Source organism: Coturnix japonica, chromosome 1 (genome assembly GCF_054131305.1).
Source record: "Coturnix japonica strain WE chromosome 1, WE-NBRP24, whole genome shotgun sequence".
Classification (NCBI taxonomy): Eukaryota; Metazoa; Chordata; class Aves; order Galliformes; family Phasianidae; genus Coturnix; species Coturnix japonica.
The window spans coordinates 162374920-162394658 of NC_140663.1; the positions used below are offsets into that span (position 1 = coordinate 162374920).

The 19739-nt window shown below is 40.6% G+C and overlaps 1 protein-coding gene across 3 annotated transcripts in view; it reads left to right on the forward strand.

The window, feature by feature from the left end:
• Positions 1 to 19739, forward strand: part of MICU2 (mitochondrial calcium uptake 2) — a 122047-nt gene that overhangs the window by 63919 nt on the left and 38389 nt on the right. The window lies entirely within an intron of this gene.

The following is a 19739-nucleotide window of genomic DNA, read 5'->3' on the forward strand; positions in this document are numbered from 1 at the left end:
GCACCACCCTGTGCACTGGTGACATGCTGTTCATTTTGAAATCTGGTGATAGAAGGATGGCATTACATCTCAGCATAATTTGTGTGTCTGATCAGTATGTAGTTCCTCAGTTACTTAGTAAGACTGTGACTGTGCTCATTCCATTCCTGTCCCTGTTATCTGTCTGTCTGCTTTACCACAAAGTACTCTGTGACCTTTTTTCTTCCAGTGATGGGAATGATGTGAATATGTGTAATGAAGCGTGGAGCTCAGCTCTACATTTCTGATTTCAGATCTCTTCAGGTTGATAGAAGACTTGGATAAGAACAAATCAAAATTGTTTGCAAATTAAAAAAAAAAAAAAAAATCCTTCTAAAAGTGTGTTCTCTGGGGAGGAGCTTGAAACAGCGCACAGACATAAAGTGCATGCGTTGTTGTCCTCATGGTTTTCTGCTGTCATTAACCTGCCCCATTCCTTAAGCTTCTTTATCCTGACATTTCCATGTTAGAATGTGGGGTTTATTTTTTAAACAATGTTATGTTTTCACACACACACACAAAAAGGCTTTTCTAGCTTTCCCAAGAATATTTTTCTTAAGAGAGGTTTGGAAATGCTGACTTCCCTGAGCATCAGGGTCACTCAGAAGACTGATGCCCATTACTACATTTGCAGAGGGAAAAAGGGGGAAAACCAGGCTCTAGTCATTGATTGCTAGCTGGTCTGCACATCCTAACTGAACCATGGAGTGCGTTGTATAGCAAAAGCTATTCACAACCTGCAGTGCTCACTGCCCATCTAGCAGGGACATCAGCATCACTTGAGGATACCGAGAGGGAAATACAGAAGAGAATTCAGAGCTCTGTGGAAAGACAAAGAGAAAGAAGGAGGCTTGGATAGGCTGTTATTCCAGCCCACGGGAAACCTGGAGCAGAACAGAGTTTACAGAGCTGCAAGTGGTCCAAGAATAGGACACAAGAACCTGTAATAAAAAGGAGTTATCTTGTGTCTGCAAAAATCTATGGCTGATAAGGATATGTGGCTTCCCTGCTGACATACAATTTCTAATATTATACAAGGCTGAAAATAAATCCTTAGAAGGACTATATGACCTTGAGAGACATGAAGATTCTCAAAATAGCATATTTTTATAATATATGGCAAGTGGAAGGAGCGTTTTTCTCTTCAAATATTATGCCAGTAAGTTAAAAACCTAGAAGGGATTTTCTTTGGAGTTTCCCAGCCTGAAATAGTGAAAGACTGTGGGTACTAAATTTTTCAGTGTTGAAGATGTGGTTTTCGAACAGTAGTCTGTGAAAGCAAGGTTAGAGAAAGAAGTGTTTATCAGTCTTAGCACTTCATACATATTAATTGGTTATTCTAGCTAAAATGGTATACGTGCAGATTTTTAATGAAATGCTATGTGGATAAGATCGATTTGCAATGCAGCCGTGTTAATTTCTGTTACTTTGCTAATGTAAGTGGGAAACTGCTTCAAATAGAAAAGAAAAATAGTGACAAGAAAAATATGTGAACAAAAAAATCTTGGCACCAACACATACAGCATTTCAGGTGGATGTCAGGTTTACAACAGTGGCATTGTAGATTATTGATAGAAAAACGTTAATGTGTGAATCTAATGCTCCATACAGTGTTTTGAATATTTTAAAGTCACTTGTTCATTTTCTTGCAGAGAATTTCCTGGGAGAAAAATAAACTGAGATAGCTTAAGCCTCTCTCCAGGTAAATTAAGGGTAGACCAGGATCACAGTCATGGAATCATTAAAATTGGAAAATACCTCTAAAGTCATCTAGTCCAACAACCGACCCATCACCACCATGCCCACTAAATGGTGAACATCATACCAAAGTAGCAATTACTTCTGGAAACTTTTGGCTTGTATTATGAAATTAATTCATTTTTTAATCTTGAGCAATGGTTTTATAAAGGAAAATAGGAATGCCAACACTAATCCTAGACATTTCTTTGCTTACTGACAGGGTGAGATGTAAATTGAAAATGTGACCCTGCACACAAATGCTGAACTTAAAGCTCCAATGATTTTACTGTTTTCCACTTACTTTCTGTTAATGACTAATAAAAAAAATCTTATAGATTTTGATGCCCTTAAGCATTCATGTTCACAAATATTTGTTTGCAAATTATTTGAGTTTGCCAGTTGTTTGTGATACATGATACAGGAGGCATAGCTCCATCCAAAGTCTGTTCTCAAGTTTTGTTTCTGCTGTCTTTCTTGCAGACTGTAGCCCAGAACACATGATCAGCCCCATAGAAAAGTAATGTGTTGTCTCAAGTATAGTCTTACAGCAGATTTAGAAAGTTGTTTAATTCTAGCTATGATGGATCGGTGCAGAAAGCAGATTCCAAAATGGTGGATTCCCTACTCAAAGCAGTCTGCCGGCTGTTCTGACACTTCCCAAGGTCCAACTGAGACTGCTGACTGCAGCAGGGAAGACAGCATCTCAGCAGGACTCCTGTACATCATAAACGGTATCTTAAACATGATCCAGAAGCACCCGGTGCTGATTTTGAAACACTGATGTCAATGCTCTTGCTGAAATGTAGTCAACAATGAGCATTAATTTATTTGGGGAATGTAAGAATGATAGTGCACATTAAATCCTGGGTTAGAGGTCAACATTGATAAAGTATCCTTTAAAGGCTGCAGACTAAGAATGAATAGCTGGGATGATTGAGAGCTGTAGTTACATTTTTCTGTGATGCTTATGAAGATGGCATCAAAGGTGCAGTGATGCCACATTGTGCTCTCTAAAGTCTATTATGTGCTGTCTTCTACATTTTATGGAAAAACAAGCTTCTGACTTACAGTACTCTTCTCTTTGCATACCCTTGCCAGTTTTCCCTCTTCACAGAGCACTTTCTCAGTTTCCTACAGAGCTGTGGTCTTGTTTCTTCTAGAAATATTTATTTTTCTTGCTTTTTTCCCACAAACATTTTTATTCTTTTTTATTCTTTGCTTTCTTTTGTCTGTTCTTTTCCAAACTAATGGAGTCCATTCTCACTTTTATTTCTCCCTTGTTTCTTTTGTTGCTGCTGTTTTTTAACCAAATCCCAAATATGTGTATGTGTGAGTCTCCTGTAAGTGTATATAACATTGACTTGTGGGCAGTGCTGGAAGGGTGGTGGCTTCTGTCTTCTGCAGTATTTTAGACAGGAGAGTGAGGAAGAACACGAGGCTTTTGGTTTGTTCTGTGAATCAACCGCAACACAAGGCTGGGCAGTCACTGCCAGCCTTAGAAGGGCTGGAGATCTTGGAGCATAGGGAGGTACTTGTCCCCCACCATCAAAATGTGCCCCGGAAATGGCTACAAGGGAAGAAAATGTACCATTTTAACTCTAGAAATCACATGGAAACAAAACGACCCATTTTCTCTTCAGCAGAGATTATTCAAAACTCATGCAATAACTTTAATATTATGCAAATATGCCAGTTTTTCTTTGGTATTGAAGAAGAGATGTCTGCTCTGTGCTCAAAAGCAATTTCCAACCACTGGTCTAAATGCTCTTATTTCTCATGTTTACATCTAAGCTGTAATTGCATTTTGTCCTCTCAGCTGTGATTAAGTGTCTTCAAACTAGAAATTAAGTTCTCTGGCACAGCCACCCAGAGAGCTGCAGGTACCCCATCCCTGGAGTTGTTCAAGATCAGGTTGGTTGGGGGCCTGAACTGGTGGGTGGCAGCTCTGACCAATGCAAGGGGTTGGATCTGGGTGGACATTAAGGTCCCTTCAACTTGAACCATTCTGTGATTCTAGGATGTAAGAGTTGGGAAGAACCATAATTCTGTTTTTATTTGCTTTGTGTAAGTTACACTGGATGCTGGAGTTTTCCAGGCTGAAACTGTCTGCAGTTACAATTAAATCTATGAACTTTCATTTAATTTACTGAAGACAGAAAACCCTCTCAACTCATGTACTGACATTGTTTCCAAATGGGAAGAACTGAGAAATGAAAGGAAAACTTTTGGCACAGGGATAAACTTCTCTTCTTATCTCAGTTGCCAGTCCTTTATTTTGCCAGCAATTGCATTTATCCCTGTAACGTTTAGTCTGCTGCTTTTGTTGGGTCCTAAAGAGAACACCAGCTTTAGGCCAAGGTTTTGGAAATAGAACTTAAGGACTTTACTGAAGAAAGCATGCAGACTCAGGCCAGGATTTTAAGTATTTAATTTACTGAAGTCCTCCAAAATCTGTGCAATGCAGTGCTGTCTAGGTGAAACAGAACCACTTAGCCTTATTTTGTATGGCCTGTGCTTAAAATGATTTCATATGTCCAGTAATGTGTATAAGAGTGGAAGACACAGCCAGTGAACTCTTCTCTTTCTCTTATTACTGTTCAGCTTAGTGATTGTTTCCAGAGGGAATGTGAGCTGTCACCCATCCATCTCAGCCAGCTGGTATTGCAGCAAGTGAACATAGATCAGCAGTGTTGCCTGAGAAGCATGGAAGGAGCCCTTCCAGCTCTGCCTGGCTGCTTTGCTTTCACCTTGTGCTGCCTCCCTCCCCAGTGCCAGCACAAAGCATTGCACAGTCACATGCTGAACCCAGCTAAGGAACTCATTCTGGGTAAAAGGAGTCATTTCTTCCTGCTGGCTTTCTGAAGTAAAGCACTTCTCCAGTTTGCTGTGTTTGCAGTTCTCCAGTTGCTCCTGGGGATGCTGGACATGGAAAGGCACAGAGGCAGGTCCGTTGCTATGCCCAGATTGAAGCCCCCGAGACAAGTTCTCCATGAGTTCCTGAGCAAGCAGCAGCTTCTCGGTTCTGCCCCTGCACCTCTTGCGCTGAAGCGCGTAACTCAGGGATTGCTAAACTTCAAAACACCTCTAAAAAGTGAGAATACTTATATACACTTTATAGCTGTGCTCAGTTTGATCACAGCATTGTGCTGTTTTATTCGTATTCAGACATAAACTCTCACATGGGAGGAAAACTAAAAATAACAGCCCACACAAAGAACAGAATGAGAAGCAGTCCTGCTTTGATTTGGGAATAGTGGCCCTTGCCCAGCAGCCCTGGGGTCTTTTGCTCCCTGGTGATTTCCACTGGAGAATTGCTGCTTAATCATTTCTGCTTGGTTCTTAAGCACGATTCAATTAATTCAATAAAGTAGACATTGTGGTTTGTAAACCATATAAATAGTTGGATTGTTGGTGCTGCATCAGGAGTGCTGGAGGTAGAAAATATCAAAATGTTTCGGCTGTGTCCAGATTGTCAAGTGAATTCCTGAGTGATGAATTCCTGTACGCAGTTGGGTGGTATTTATTACTGAAGAAAAAATCTTAGGTGTGTTCTTTGACAGAGTTGCACAACATGCAATAAATTATGATTTATTATGGAACAATTTTGCTGATAAGGAAACAGATGAACTGTAGTGCAAAGATACCAACTGTCATAAAATCCAACCCAACTGATCTTGAACCCCGCTTAAGAGACCTTGGTTCACAAGTTCTGCTCGTTTGCTTTCTGCTGTGTAGATCTCTCTGTTACTCATTTTCTTTTATACAGGCCAAAAATTGTGAAATCTGGGCATTCCTATTGATAAAAATCACACCTGCAAATTTATTTACTGTCAGGGTGATAATGAAGAAAAATATTTACAGTCTTTCCATTTAAGGAGAATGGGCTGATAACAAATGCAGAGTTTTGTGACAGACTTATTTTGTTTTGCATATTGACATAGCAAAGATCTTTATGAAGGAAGAATGGTTTCACACCAAACCACCTTTGTAAATATTTGCTTAAGTTTTTACCATTACTTGTTTTACAGCAGGAAACGGACACCTTTTTATCAACGAAGGCATCGGTGAATGAAATCTGGTATTCCATACAATGCCTGGGCTGGCTTAAAACACCTATGGCAGTGTTTTGTATGGTTAACTTGGCACATCCCAAATGCAACCTGGCCTTTGGTATTTCACATTTGGGATTTGGGCATTTCCAGTTATAGGCCATGTAATCTTATATGAAACCACTGCTGCTAAAGGATGAGAAACAAAACATTGCAAAACCGGCAAGCTCTTCTGGATAATGTATTGGAGGCTAATCCAAAGTGCAATATTTGATGCATTGATGATATAGTGAAAAAGTGGTTGTGGTCAATCTACTTATGATGTAAAAGCTTCTCATTGTCTAGTAATACCTATTAAGAATAATATGAATTTACATCAGAAAGTTGTATTTTTAAGATGACAAGTATAAGAAGGATAAATCCCAGATGATTTACACTGAATTTTCTTTGAAATATGGGAGTATTTTTAAAAGACCCTTCCAGTTTTGTGTAGTCTTGTGTTTAATACAGTTATGTGTCCTTAGCCTCAGATTCCAGATTTTCCAGCCAACGTTACATTAGAGCTTCTTCATGGAGATATAATTTCTGGTATGCTGTTACTGTAGAACAAATAAGTTCTGTATGAGATTTTGGATACAACTACAGATACAAGAATGTTTCAGAGAGTGATGATTTTGCAATGCATTCTATCTAAACTGTGTTTATGTTAATTTATTTTGGAGAAGATTATACTATTAGCTTGGAGAACAAAACATTGTGGGGAGATTTCATTGCTGTCTTTGAGTACTTGAAGAGAGTTTACAAGCAGGAAGTAGACCACGTTTTTACACAGTCTGATAGTGATAGGACATGAGAGAATGGCTTTAAACTGAAAGGTGGGGTTTTAGATTGGATGTTAGGAAGATATTTTTTACTCAGAGGGTGGTGAGGCGCTGGCACAGCTGCCCAGAGTGCCCTCTCTGGGGGTACTCAAGGCCAGGTTGGATGGCGTGCTGGGCAGCCTCAGCTGGTGGATGGAGCTCTGACCATGTCAGGAGTGGCTGGATCTGAGTGAGCTTTAAGGTCCCTTCAACCCATACCATTCTATAATTCCCAAAATACCTTTCTCTTTCAAGTAGAAAACAAAATTTCAGGTTAGTTTTTCTCGAACTATGCAGCAAAGTCACTTACAGAGAAGCAGGTTTTGCCATGTCATTGTACAATAAGCAGGTGCCTTTGAACTACATCACAAGACAGCAAGGGAGGTGCATGGGATACATTGCTTGGAAGGTGAAACAGGAAAATATATTTTTGGTCTTTAAAGTCATACTAAGATTTGTGTTTTAGCATTTATGTCTGCATGACACAACAGCAGGGTTATAAGAAGCTCTTGGCTTTGTTTCGTTATTTCTTGTATTTCCTTTTGTGACAGTGCTGACTAGTTGGAGGATGACACAGAATCAGAGTTCCTATCTGTACTGACTGCAGTACGTACTGATTTGGAAAAGACTTGGCAAGACACTACAATCTGGAATTGCTCTGCTTGCTATTTAGCTTTCGGAAAAACAACTGTTAATGACAAGGTATATCGCAACTTCTCAATGAATGAAGGCAGTTATTAAAACTCAGCACAAAAGTAGTGTCAATACTAAAACTGCTCAGATTCCAGTAGAGCTGTAAGCAAGAGGCAAGTGGTCCCCACACATCTTGAAGGATTTAGTTATTTTAAGTGTGAAAGTTATTAGTTGCTTAATGGCACCTGAATGGAAAACAGATTCCCCGAAATGAATGAAAATACATCGTGTACATACAAGTAATGGAAAGATCTGGTTATTAATAACAGGAGCCTGATTGTTGTATAAACATCGACTGCCTTTGGATTTCACAAGTCTTGCAGCGCTCTCTGCTTCAGTTAACTATTCCCGTTTTGTGACATGGTACTGTATTATGTAAAATATTTAACAGAGAAATCACATTCCTTTCTTTTAATACATGTGAGCAAGTTTCAGGAACTCACGCAGTCCTTCATGGTCTCTGAATACTTCTTCTTCTTTATAAAGATCTTTTATTTCTGTGGAACACCACACGCTGTTTGGGCAGTGTTTATAACATAATACTGACGTAACCACAGAAAATATCTCTGGGATTTTTTCTGTAATGCTTTTTGACAGATTATTTCAGTATTGCTTCTTTAATAAATTCAGTGGGACTTAATCAGTTCAGAAACATCCTGCTCAGCTGACAATTAAATCTTAACAGATGCGGTGTGAAAATCAGATTCTGTGAACGTTCCTGACTCTGAAATGTATTTTAATTTCTTGTGGCTGATGTCCCCAGCATAGACAGGTATTGCTTTGTACCCAGGAAATAGAATCTGGTTTTAAAATTCCTTGCGCTGGGTTGCAGTATTCAGAAATGATGGTGATGTGGTGAATGCTGGCAAGTGCCAGCAGTGCGTGGTAGGTGCCTGCCAAAATCTAGTTGAATTCTAGCCTCATATTTTGAGCTGTTTGTAACTCTGCTGATGCTCATGGGTCAGTGCTTTCCTGTAGGCCAGAACTGAATTTTTATTGTATTAGTCACACAGTTGATTCTTTTTTTTGAGTAATCCTGATATAAGCTCTTTGGGGTTGTTTGGGATGCTTTTTTTTCCATAAGAAGTGTTGCATTGCATTTTTTTTTTTTCTAAGTATCTCAGGTGGAGCCATCATGTACTGCTTTCCTTCTAGGCAGTCGTGGCAGGTGAGGTATGCAGGCAGGCCACGGGAAATGAAAGGAGCCATTGCTGGTTGCCAAGTGGATGGCTGGGCCTGCAGAGAGACCTTTGAGTAGATGCACTGCTGTGCCTTGAGAACACTGGCATCCATTTCCCTAGAGGAGAAATTGCCCACCTCATAATTGTAAGATCACTTGTATCTGTTACCACAGCTCATCTGTGTTAACACTGAAATATCTTGTAGTGGTTTTTATAAGCTTTTGTATCCTCTGTTAGGTTGATACTTAATGGCTTAGAACTCCTTTTTAGTATGCAGTGTCTAAGTGTATCAGTATTCATCATATATATTCTAAAAGTCGTCCTGCATTTTAGCAATTTCAAATTTAAAATATAGGCCTTTCATAAGTTTTTTCATGCTGGATCTAAAATCAGCTGTCACTACAGCTTACACTGGAAAATGGTGACACAGCATCTTCTCTGTTGCTTGAAAACTCTTCTGTTATCCAAGCTAAAATTAATCATTCTCTGTTTAAACCCACTTGCTCTTGTGCCAGGATTTCCCATTACCTAAAATAAGCTTTTTTCTTTTAAATCTTAACCCCATGATGCAGAATAGATAATTATATTACTATTCAGCATTGCTCTTGGTAGGTTAAGGAAACCCAGGTTTATTTTTACCTCATCTGTGTGTGGGAGGTCATCCATTCCATGGTCTCGTGTAGGTAGCTTTATTCTGTGGTTTTTAGAATTTGATTTCTTTTTATAAGACCAGCTGCATTCCTTGGCTCATAGCACATCCCACTAGCAATCGCTATGGCCTTGGGGATGGAAAAAGGATTGAAGTCAGGAGCTCCTTAAGTTAATGCTGTTCCTGAAACATCTGATTTGTCAAAAGGCAGCATCAGTTACAGAGAAGGGTGGTACAAAGCAATGCTTAGTGGATAAAAAAGCACTCATTTGGTGTACACTTCACTCACTACGTGTGGAGCAGTATCCAGCACCACAAGTGCTTTGGTCTTTGTTTGTAGCTCCATGTGTCTGCCCAGCTGAGCACAACACAGTATGGTAGCAAGGAGACAGTGCAAGGGTAATTAGAGGCAGCAGGCAGAAAATCCCAGTATACTCAAGACTGCTATAAGTAAATGAGGTGCTGTTAGTAAGAATTCTGATGTAAAGGGTAGTTGTGCTTTTATGTTTGTCTCCTTTGTTGTCTTTACTGAATAAATATTTCTGTCCTATTTTGACAGCCCTACTAGATTGTTTCCTCTGCTGTTTAATGGGATCATAGATCTTTAGACATCTGAATGTATAAGTAAAGCCAAGGTAAAGACAAATGTCTTTTTGCGGTTTCCTCCTTCAGATTAGTTGAATTGGGATGGAGAAGTGGTGCTGGGTAAATAGACCATTTTAGAAAAGACACAATTACATTTATTAAAGAGACGACCGCTCTTCAGCTGGATTCTTCTTTTCTTTCTGACAGGCTTTTTCACTAGAACCTGAGACTTCTGCAGTGACAGGGTGAAGAGAAGAGACTTATCTTCATTTCTTTTGGTCAGTTTGCAATTTCACCCCTTACAGGAGAAGAGGTGCTCTGGTCAGTGCGTGAGACTTTTTCTTCTACTCAGGGAATGCAGATGGGCAGCACGTCAGAAATTAATTACTAAACTTTCAATTAAAAACGCTCTTTTTTTTCTAGGTTGCAAATTAGCAAAACCATTTTGTGGTGTGTCACAAGTAGCATCCGTTTTTAAGCTCCTTGATTTCTCATCACTTCAGTTATGTCTTATCTTTTAGGGAAATTCTCAGGCTTTTCATGATCCTGCTCCACTTTGCATTATCCCCTTCCGAATAAAGGCAGTGTTTCAAATCAGTTTTAGGTAACAGTCTTCATTCTGATACTCCAAGAAACTAGTAAAAACTGGATCTTTCCAGCAGTCTTTTCGTGTGACAAAAGTCAGGTAAACCTTTCTCACTTAGCTTAACATACAGAAGCCTTCTGTTATCCATTGTATATCCTTGGAACCCCTGCTGCACAAAAACTTCCCAAACATCTGTTAATTGCTATGTGACAGATGTTAATGATGTATAAACAAGTCAGACTCAGCAGGCGCTGTTACTGGTTTTCTCAGAGCTTCTTTATTTGCTAATAACACAATGAGCTCATCTTAGAAGTTAGAAAGAAACTCCTGGTGAATGTAAAGGTAAAACCTATAATGGCACTGGCCAACAACTGGAGGAAAGCAAGTCAGACACTGCAAGGAATGTGTAAGAAGGAAGAAGAATGCAGCACATACCCACATTCAACAAAGGTAGTAATTAATTTACTAAACCCTTTCCAAATCTCTATTGATGAACGTCATTTTGTCCCTTTTTCTCCTGTTATACAAATGCATTTTTAGTTTCTTCAAGAAAATCCTGCTGCAAGGCAAAGGTAGAGAGGACCTAGACCTACAGCTAGCCCAGGTCACCCCATGCAGTAAATGAACACCATCAAAGCACATACAGTTAATTGTTTCATTCCTAACAGTTTATGTTGGTTATAACTTAAAATGTAACTGTTCTGTAAACTCAATTGCAACACATTGAGACATTGAGTCACTGTAAATTGCCTGTTCATGAAGGATTTGTATGTTCTGAAAGACAGTAGGATTTTGGATATTTTTGGTGTTTATCGTGCTCTGGGCAGCAAAACAAAATGTCCTAGACCTTGATCTTAAACACAGAGCTCTCATTAATGAAATTGTCTGTATAGAACTGTCTCCTTTCAATAAAATGTCCCCATTCAGTGTTAAGTACAGTGTTTTGTGGTCTCATGTCAGAAGAATTACAGCAAAAATAGCTTTTGCTCTCTTTGTCAACTGTCAGTGAGATGTAAAGCCAGGATACCATCTTAAGTGCATAGTAAAGAATGTTATTGTCTTTGGTGTAAGCAAGGGGGATAAATCTTAACCTCCACATGAGACCTGCCAACTGAACGGCAGCAGAACCACCTGGTCTGTCAACCACTCCTACCACATCTTCCTTCTTTTTTTCTGTGGAGATGGCTGTGCAGTTTCCCTTAACCACAGGGAGTTTGTTGTGGTCCATGGGTCCTCCCACAAACTTCTCTGAACCTTTTGCAGTCACTAAAAAGGTGGTATTTGTTCTGTATTCCTCGGAGTTTTTTACCACTGTCAAACAGAGAAGATCTGTAAGATGCTGCAAGGAATGCATTTAATCTGTGGAAGATGTAGGCAGCCTAAAGGAGTCAAATTCTTTATGTTTGATAGAAGGACAAGGCAGTAGCAGAATGGAACAGGAGTGAAGATTGACAGCATCACCACAATAGTGCAGCAATAGCAATGTTGCATCCTGTTGATGAGTTTCCCAAATTGTACATTGCCTGTTTTTGTTTTTCCCCAAATATCTGACTAGGAATTGCTGGGGTGTAACAAGGGGAAGTTTTCCAAACTGATCCTGCTGACAAAATTCCATTGCACTTTCCCCATCAGCTGTCACCTCTTGGAACGTTTTTTGCAGTAGTTCTGAGAAATCTTGGTGTGTGTTGCTGTAGTAAAAGTAAATGAATCTTCAGAAGAAAAATATTGTTTTAGCAAAAAAGAAAGCATTCGTGATGGTATAAATAATCGGATGTGTCATAGGGGAAAAAGGAAAAAAAGAAAAGGGAGCTACTATGTAAACTGTGTCTACATAGCATTTTATATTTACAGGACTCTTGAGAACCCACCCAATTTATGTGAAATGTCAGTGCTCCCAGTTTGCTCACCCACCACAGTAATTTAAATTGGCTTGATGCACTAATATGTCAACTATTTACTGCTTGGACACAGGCTCCATAAATGCCCTCCATCTGAACAGAATTACGATACATCTTTCATGCTGATATCATGAACAACTTCAGATTTTTTTCACAAAATGCTTTCATTTCAATTTTTAAACTGTATTAAGTTATCCCCTTTTTCCATTCCACTAGAAGAAATAATGAATGAAGTTTGTACTTAGATGAGTAAGTTTAAGAGAATACTGTAGTGGTTGAATTAATGTCACTGTTGCCTTCTGAAACCCAAACTACAGTTTAGTGTTTCAAACGTGTGACCAAGTATCAGTGTGTACATAAACTGATGAGGTAATGCATGAGCAGCAGCCTGTTGGGAGCAGTAAAACAAAGTAGGTGACCCACATGGTCTTTTGTGACCTCCTTATCTGTCATTCTTGCATGTTGGAGTGTTTGTTACATATCAGAGTGCAATAAATAAATGGTAGTTATTTCATGTACTTTGGCACAGTTTGATATGATTTGCATTTCCTGCTTAGAGTATAAATTATATCTAAGCTAGAAGGTGAAGAAGAAAAAAGTCCTCTAAGAAAAGGAAGGTTTATTGCCCATAGCAAAGAACTGCAGTTTGATTTTCTTCTGAACCACTAACCCTTCACTGGCACATACCCTCTAGCATAGACAAAGCAGAATGGTTTTAGCTCAAGGAGGGAAGGTCTAGATTGGATGTCAGGGGAAGTTCTTTACTATGAGAGTGGTGAGGTGCTGGCACAGGCTGCCCAGAGAGGCTGTGGATGCCCTGTCCATGGAGGTCTTCAAGGCCAGGTTGGGTGGGACTCTTGGCAGCCTGGTCTAGTAGCAAATCAGGAGGTTGGTGGCCCTGCTTACAGCAGGAAGATAGGAACTCGATGATCCTTGGGGCACCTTCCAACCCAAGGCATTCTGTGGTTCTGTGATCCTTTATGCTCTTATTCTGGGATGAATTAGTAAGGTAGCTTTATGTTAACAATACATTCCCACACAAAGGGTGAATCCCTTACCTGACACCTCAGTTATGTTTGCCAGCATATGAATCCAACTTTTTTGATCATTGCAGTTTTACAGTTCTTATCGCTACATTCTTTATATTCTTGTCTTTAACTGTACTTAAGATTTTTTTTACATTTTTCAAGACGTGTGGGAGCAGTGACAGTAGGCAAGACCTTCAGATAGCGAATGGAAGAGTACGAATTGCAGAGGAAGTGGTTGAATAAGGTACAACAGGGAGGGTTGTGGTAGTAGTGACGGCAGATAATCATTGAGCACATGAGCTTAAATTGAGTCTCACATAGGGAGATTTGAGTAAACTTCTGGTGTTGTTAAGACATTTTGATTGTGGGATTGTGGGATGATGGATGTGTGAGCATTTTCATTCTGAATCCAAAATAATCTCTGTTTATAACTGAGAGGCAATTTTTTCAAGTTGTGCATGCAGTTACATTTTTAATTTTGTTGTTTCATCAGTGCTCTTATTACTGGACTTTACTTACCTCTTCATTCATACTTGTTACACTTACTTCTCTAGACTTCAAAGAGACTTCAGAGCCCTTAGGCCAGGAATGCTTTCTTCTAGAGGAACAGAATTAAAACTCCTGTGCTTCTAGTCTGTCTTAATAGTTTATTGTCATCTATTGTTAGTACATTAACCTAACGTGTGCTCCAGCACTACATTACTTCAAAAAGTGGTGTTTTTTATCAACAGGGGATGATGGCAACATAATGCTCCATGGTGCAGATTTGTGCAGGTTCAAGAGATGCCATCCCAAAAGTCTGAATGTATGATATTCTCTGTAAGTTAATGGCAAGAGCCATTCTCCACTCTCATCTCTGAAACACACATCACGGATACAGCTTTGTCCTCTATAGTTATTTATCTCTCTAATTATGAACTCACTCTACGTCCTCTACTGTAATCCACTTTACCCTTTGCATTTGTTGAAGTTGTTAATAAAACAGAGAATTCCTGCCTTTAGTACTCCTGACTTCAAGCTGGAGAGTGGAAACAATACATCGCAGATAGCAACAAATACAAAAAGCAGTGGTTTGAATTTTCTGGTTGCATGCAGAAGGATTTACCTATTCAGTTTAGATATGTAAAAGTGAAAGTCAGGTCAGAGCAAGTAGCTGTAGGATCTCTTAAAAGTTAATGGAAGGAAACAGGTAGGTTCAAGGCCTGCAGTAGGCACCTATCTCAGTGTGGAATAGATGGCTCTTTTGTTCTGTCTGATCTCTCTTGACTATAAAGGGATCCTGGAGTCAGGATGAGGTTTGTATCTCTGTTTGTAGACAGAGATAATATCTTTTATTAGACCAGCTGCTCTAAGTTGGAAAAATTAGACAAGCTTTTCAGCATACGAGCTCTTCTTCAGCTCTGAAATAGGAGCAGCACATTTTGAAGCTAATTATAAATCCTTTCCTACATACACCATCATATACAGCAAAGCACCATAGATTTAGGCATCTAATTTTTAGCTGTCCAAATGGAGCCTGAACAACCAAGCATGGGAGTCTCATTTGGGAGTTTGGAGACTTGCATCTCACACAACGTATTTTTCTTCTGGATGCTGCCTCCAGTCCTGGCCTCAGTACCAGCCCAGTGGACAACCTCAGGTAGCTGCTCAGCAGCTGCTGTGTGCCAATGCCACAGGTAGCATCAGGAACTGTGTGCCACTGTTTCTTTAACAGGTTTTGAAAGCTGGCTTTTCCATCCATTTCAATTTCCTAGAAGACTGTGTCATCCTTTGAGGTTTCCTCCCCTCATCATTTCCCACCCCACCTACCCCAGGCTGCCTTACTCACTGAGAAGCCTTCCAGCATCGGCTGGTTCTGGTGCAGTCACTGCTCTGAAACGGAGACCTGGCCTGCACCCAGTGCTGTGTATTCCTCACTTCCTCAGAAGAAGAATTGCTCTAAATAAAGAAGGACAGATGCGAAGCCTGTTTCCAAAAGATGCAGAGCTTGTTTTGTAAAGCACGTCAGAAGCTTCTATTATTGTAAATTTACTTTTCCACTGAGCATACTTTGATTTTAATTCAGGTGGTTTGATTCACTAATTCTTGTGATTGAAATGGCTTGTATCAATCATAGTTCAATGGAGCAATACAGTAATTCAGTAAAAGCTTTCTAGCTGAAGTGGTTTCTTAATTCATTTAAAAAGTGCTCTCATTTATTATTCAGATATTGGTTTGCCAGCAGTTATCATGGGAATCTTACTGCTTGGTCATGTGCCTTCAAAAGGCTCCCATTTTTTCACCTATCCGTGATTTCTCTCTGTCACCAGCATTTCACAAGGAGGCTTTCAAGAAGTAATTACTTGTTTCAGTTGTGCCCCTTACATTCATAGTTTTAACAGTAAACTCTTTCCTTTAAATAACCAGGTAACCAAAAGAGAACTTGCTGACTGAAGTTACCTGTCCACTATTGTGTTCAAAAATCAAGCCATATAATAGAGTGATAAAATGGCCTGAGTTGAAAAGGACCACAATGATCATCTTATTTCACCCCCCTGCTATGTGCAGGGTCACCAACCACCAGACCAGGCTGCCCAGAGCCACATCCAGCCTGGCCTGGAGTGCCTGCAGGGATGGCGCATCCACAGCCTCCTTGGGCAAGGGTATGTGAGAGAGAGCTGGGGAATCAATAGAGACTGCTGCATTTCAATGATCTTGTATCTTGGGCTAATTTAATCATTTTACTTGTTTATCACTGTGGCTGTCTGAGTTAGAGCTGAAGAGATCCTGGACAAACCTTCTCAGTGACTTTGCTGGTGAAAGGGACAGGAATCTGTTGTTCCACTATGAAAAGATCCCTATTTTATACTGTTATAATTTGAAGTTAAGTCTATGGAGAAATACTTCTTTTAAAATTGATTTTGATTTCCATGTTAGAAAAATAGTGCAGTCTTGCAGACACGTACATTTCTGCTTTTTCTACCATCACATATAATAGCAATTTCTCTCCTTTTGCTTTGGTGGTGTTATAATGATGGATCTTGGTGCTTTCTTTCATTGTTTGGCTCTGAACGTCTTTTGTCAGATCTGAGCTTTTCCTTGGCTGTATGGGTTGGGTGTAAATGGCTGTTAGGGAGTGCAAGTGGGTGCTTGTTCGATTCAGCCCTTTGCTCATGCTAATCCTAACATTGATGTCAGGTTCTTTTTGCATCACAGTGTGAAAAATTGAGAGTTGATGGAAACTCTTCCATAGTAAGGAATGTATGTGACAAAATACGCAGGCTTGCCGAGGGCAAATTAAAGCTGAAATAGCTACTCTTGGCAGTGTTTTCTTAATTACAGTTGTCAGCTAACTTTCTTGACTAACAGCACAGCATTTGTCTGCTTGCAAGTAGACTCAGTATTTGTTCCATTTAAAAGCTAGAATGGCTTTTATTCTGTAAAAGATGTGTCTGTACGTTGTGATTGTTTCATGGATCCACTACCAAGAGTGAAAATGATATGATGGCATCTGTAAAATAGGTAGAGAGCCACGAAAATGCTTGTTGGATTTCAAGCCAGAATTCCATCATGGTCTTGGCAGAGCAAGTGCATTGTACAGATCTTCTACATATTACATGAAATAGTTGCTAATAATTAGATCCTTGCGTATATTCCTCAGAGAGGGACTGAGAGCCTGGTATGTTTGTAATCATGGGTCAGGAATGGCAGCACCAAGATCTAATGTAAAGATGAAGAGGCATTTTTTCAGTGTCTGAACTGGCTAAGAAAACCACTCCTACCTTCACAGTGCATTTCTTGCAAAGAAGAATTAAGCACCTTCTCCTAATTACTGTAGACAAGGCCTTAAAAGATGTTGTTCCTCAGAGGGCTGCACATTTGATACACGAGTGAGCAGTATTAACAGAGCTTTCCTTGTTGGTCTTCTGAAGGGACTTCATTGTTAGAGAGGGAAGAAGTGGAAAGGGTAGGCACCACGAGCTAAATCAGAATTCAAGGAATATTATGGGTGCTACAGTTAAAGTAGGTAATGTTTCCAAGTGAAAGCTGAGATCTGAACCTTCTCAGATGATTTTATATGGTGACAGTACCAGCACGGGGTATAACTGGACGTAATTCTCAGAAAATATGCAAGTAATTATTAGAGGAAACCCATTCTTTAGTTTAAATTATAACATTATTGTAAGATTGCATCCTAGCACTGTACACAAATGGCAATATGAAAAATACCCCCAGTGTCCCAAACATCAGCTGCGGTGTTTTTTCCCCCAGGGAATTACTGGTGTGCCAGCACACGTGCTTGCAGACATCTGCATGCCATTTTCAATCTCCTGGGTTATAAGAAATTTTGGTATGCAATTCCATTTGAGAAGAGCAGTGCTAAACAAAACATCGGCTCCACATCTCCTAATCCGCTGTATCAGCTACTTAGCAAAGAAGAAAAATGTCTTAATTTATCTTTCAGTCTGTCCCATTTCCTCCTGCCCTTCCACCTCTTGTGTCGGAGTAGCTGCCCCTCACCACATTCTGGGATGATATGTCTGTCCTCCTCTTCCTCCTTCTCCTTGTCTTTAACCTCTTCCCCTTTCACCTCTTCATCACTCAGCCAAGGCTGCATCTCCTCTGTCAGTCTTCTCCCCCAGGCCAAGATTGCCCAGCACGGGGGTAGCATGAGCACCTCTGGATCATTGATGCCACTGTCTTTTCAGCTCCGAAACATGTTGGCTGATGTATCAACTTCTTAACCTTCCTCTGGAGGGATGCCATAGCTGAAAGCAGGAGAGGAGGCATTGACAGCTGCCGCAGGTCTTCATGTGAGCTCTAGACAATTGCATTTGTGACTGCTGGATGATGAAAGGAGGGCCCACACATCTACAAGATATCTTCCTCCTCTTTCCTAATTTTTATCAAGGTGGAATTATCCTCACTGAGTACATATTCCCTACAACTGAGTAGCTGGAGTGTTTCAGTTATTGTGCTGAATGCAGCACGGGGGAGAAGCACAGGTGTAACCAAGCCTCACAAACCTGACCAAATAGTGTCTCAGCTGCAGCTTCCAGTGCTCTCTCCATTCCTCGCATCAATTACCCAATCCAGCTTGCAGAGTTCACCTTGTCTCCTTTATCCTCCTAGAAGCTGACAGTAGGTACTGCCTGCCTCTTAGAGTGATGCTTTGTGGTCCACCAGGAGAGTGGAATGAGCAGAGTTGCTGCAAACCAGATAAGACTTTGTAGTTGGCTTCAAAGCAGTAACAACGAGAAGGAGCATTTTCAGCAAAAATGACGGCAGGGTGATTTTTCTCTTTGTTCCTTCATGCTCCTACAGCCTGACTCATTCTCTCTTACAGGGCTCCTTGCCATGTGGGGCTCCCAGGGACAAAAGAGCTGCCGTAGTGCAATTTAATTCCATGCTGAAATTTGCTGTACAGAGGATATGACATTTCAAAGCTGAGCTCTGAATCACAGTCTTTGCTAACCAGCCTTTCATTAAAGGGCTCTGCGGCAGTGTTACATGGCCCCGCTCAGCACTCAGCCCTGCTGGGCACAGGGATTTTACTTGCTCTCCCAAACTGTTTGTAGCCTGACTTCTTTTATCTCAAATGAGGCAAAGTAGAGGATTTCATGCTTCCTTTGAGCTAGGAGATATCTATCCTTTTGGCTTTATATATGTGCGCGTGTAAATATATTTACACTTGCTGTACAAAAATGTATTCATGCACAGTGACAGGTGGTGCTGGCAACACCTGTTGCTGGGGTCACTCAACACTCCAGTTATAAAACCCTAATTTTAGTTGCTTATAACTTTTGAAATGGGTGGAAATGTTATGTGCCAGGTGTCTGCCTTAGGCTGATTCGGGGGCTGGGGAGAGGAATTTTTCAGCAAAAAATAAACATTACTGCCAGTTTGGGGAGCAGACAAAGGCACTGGTTTGCCCATACTGAAAGCAAACTGTTGCTCGTTGAGATGCTCCACAGCTTCCCTGGTTTGATGCCCAAAGTTGCCGGTGGGGTTCCCCTGCAGCTGGACGTGTCTTTTCCCATCATTACAGATTTTGCCATCCCATTTTGGCTGGGTTACAGGCCTCTGAACATGCTTGGTGGAAGGTTGTGGGCTGCTGCCCTCTGGGCTGCCTCCATCTTGTCCCGTTCCCAAAAGCAGCACTGTGCTGGAGACCATGTGTGTGCAAATGGCCCATGGAGCAGCCCAGAGCCTAAGCACAAAGCAGGCAAAATGCATTAGGAAAGATTTCCTCTCAGGTAGAGTGATGAGGTAGTGGCACAGGCTGTCCAGGGAGGTGGTGCAGTCAGCATCCCTGGAGGTGTTCAGAAAAGGTAGGGATGTGGCACTGAGGAACGTGGTTAGTGGGCACAGTGGGGATGGGTGGACAGTTGGACCAGATAATCTTAGAGGCCTTTTACAGCCTTCATGATTCTATGATTCAGTAATTCAGGCTGCATCTGGTGGCATCAGTC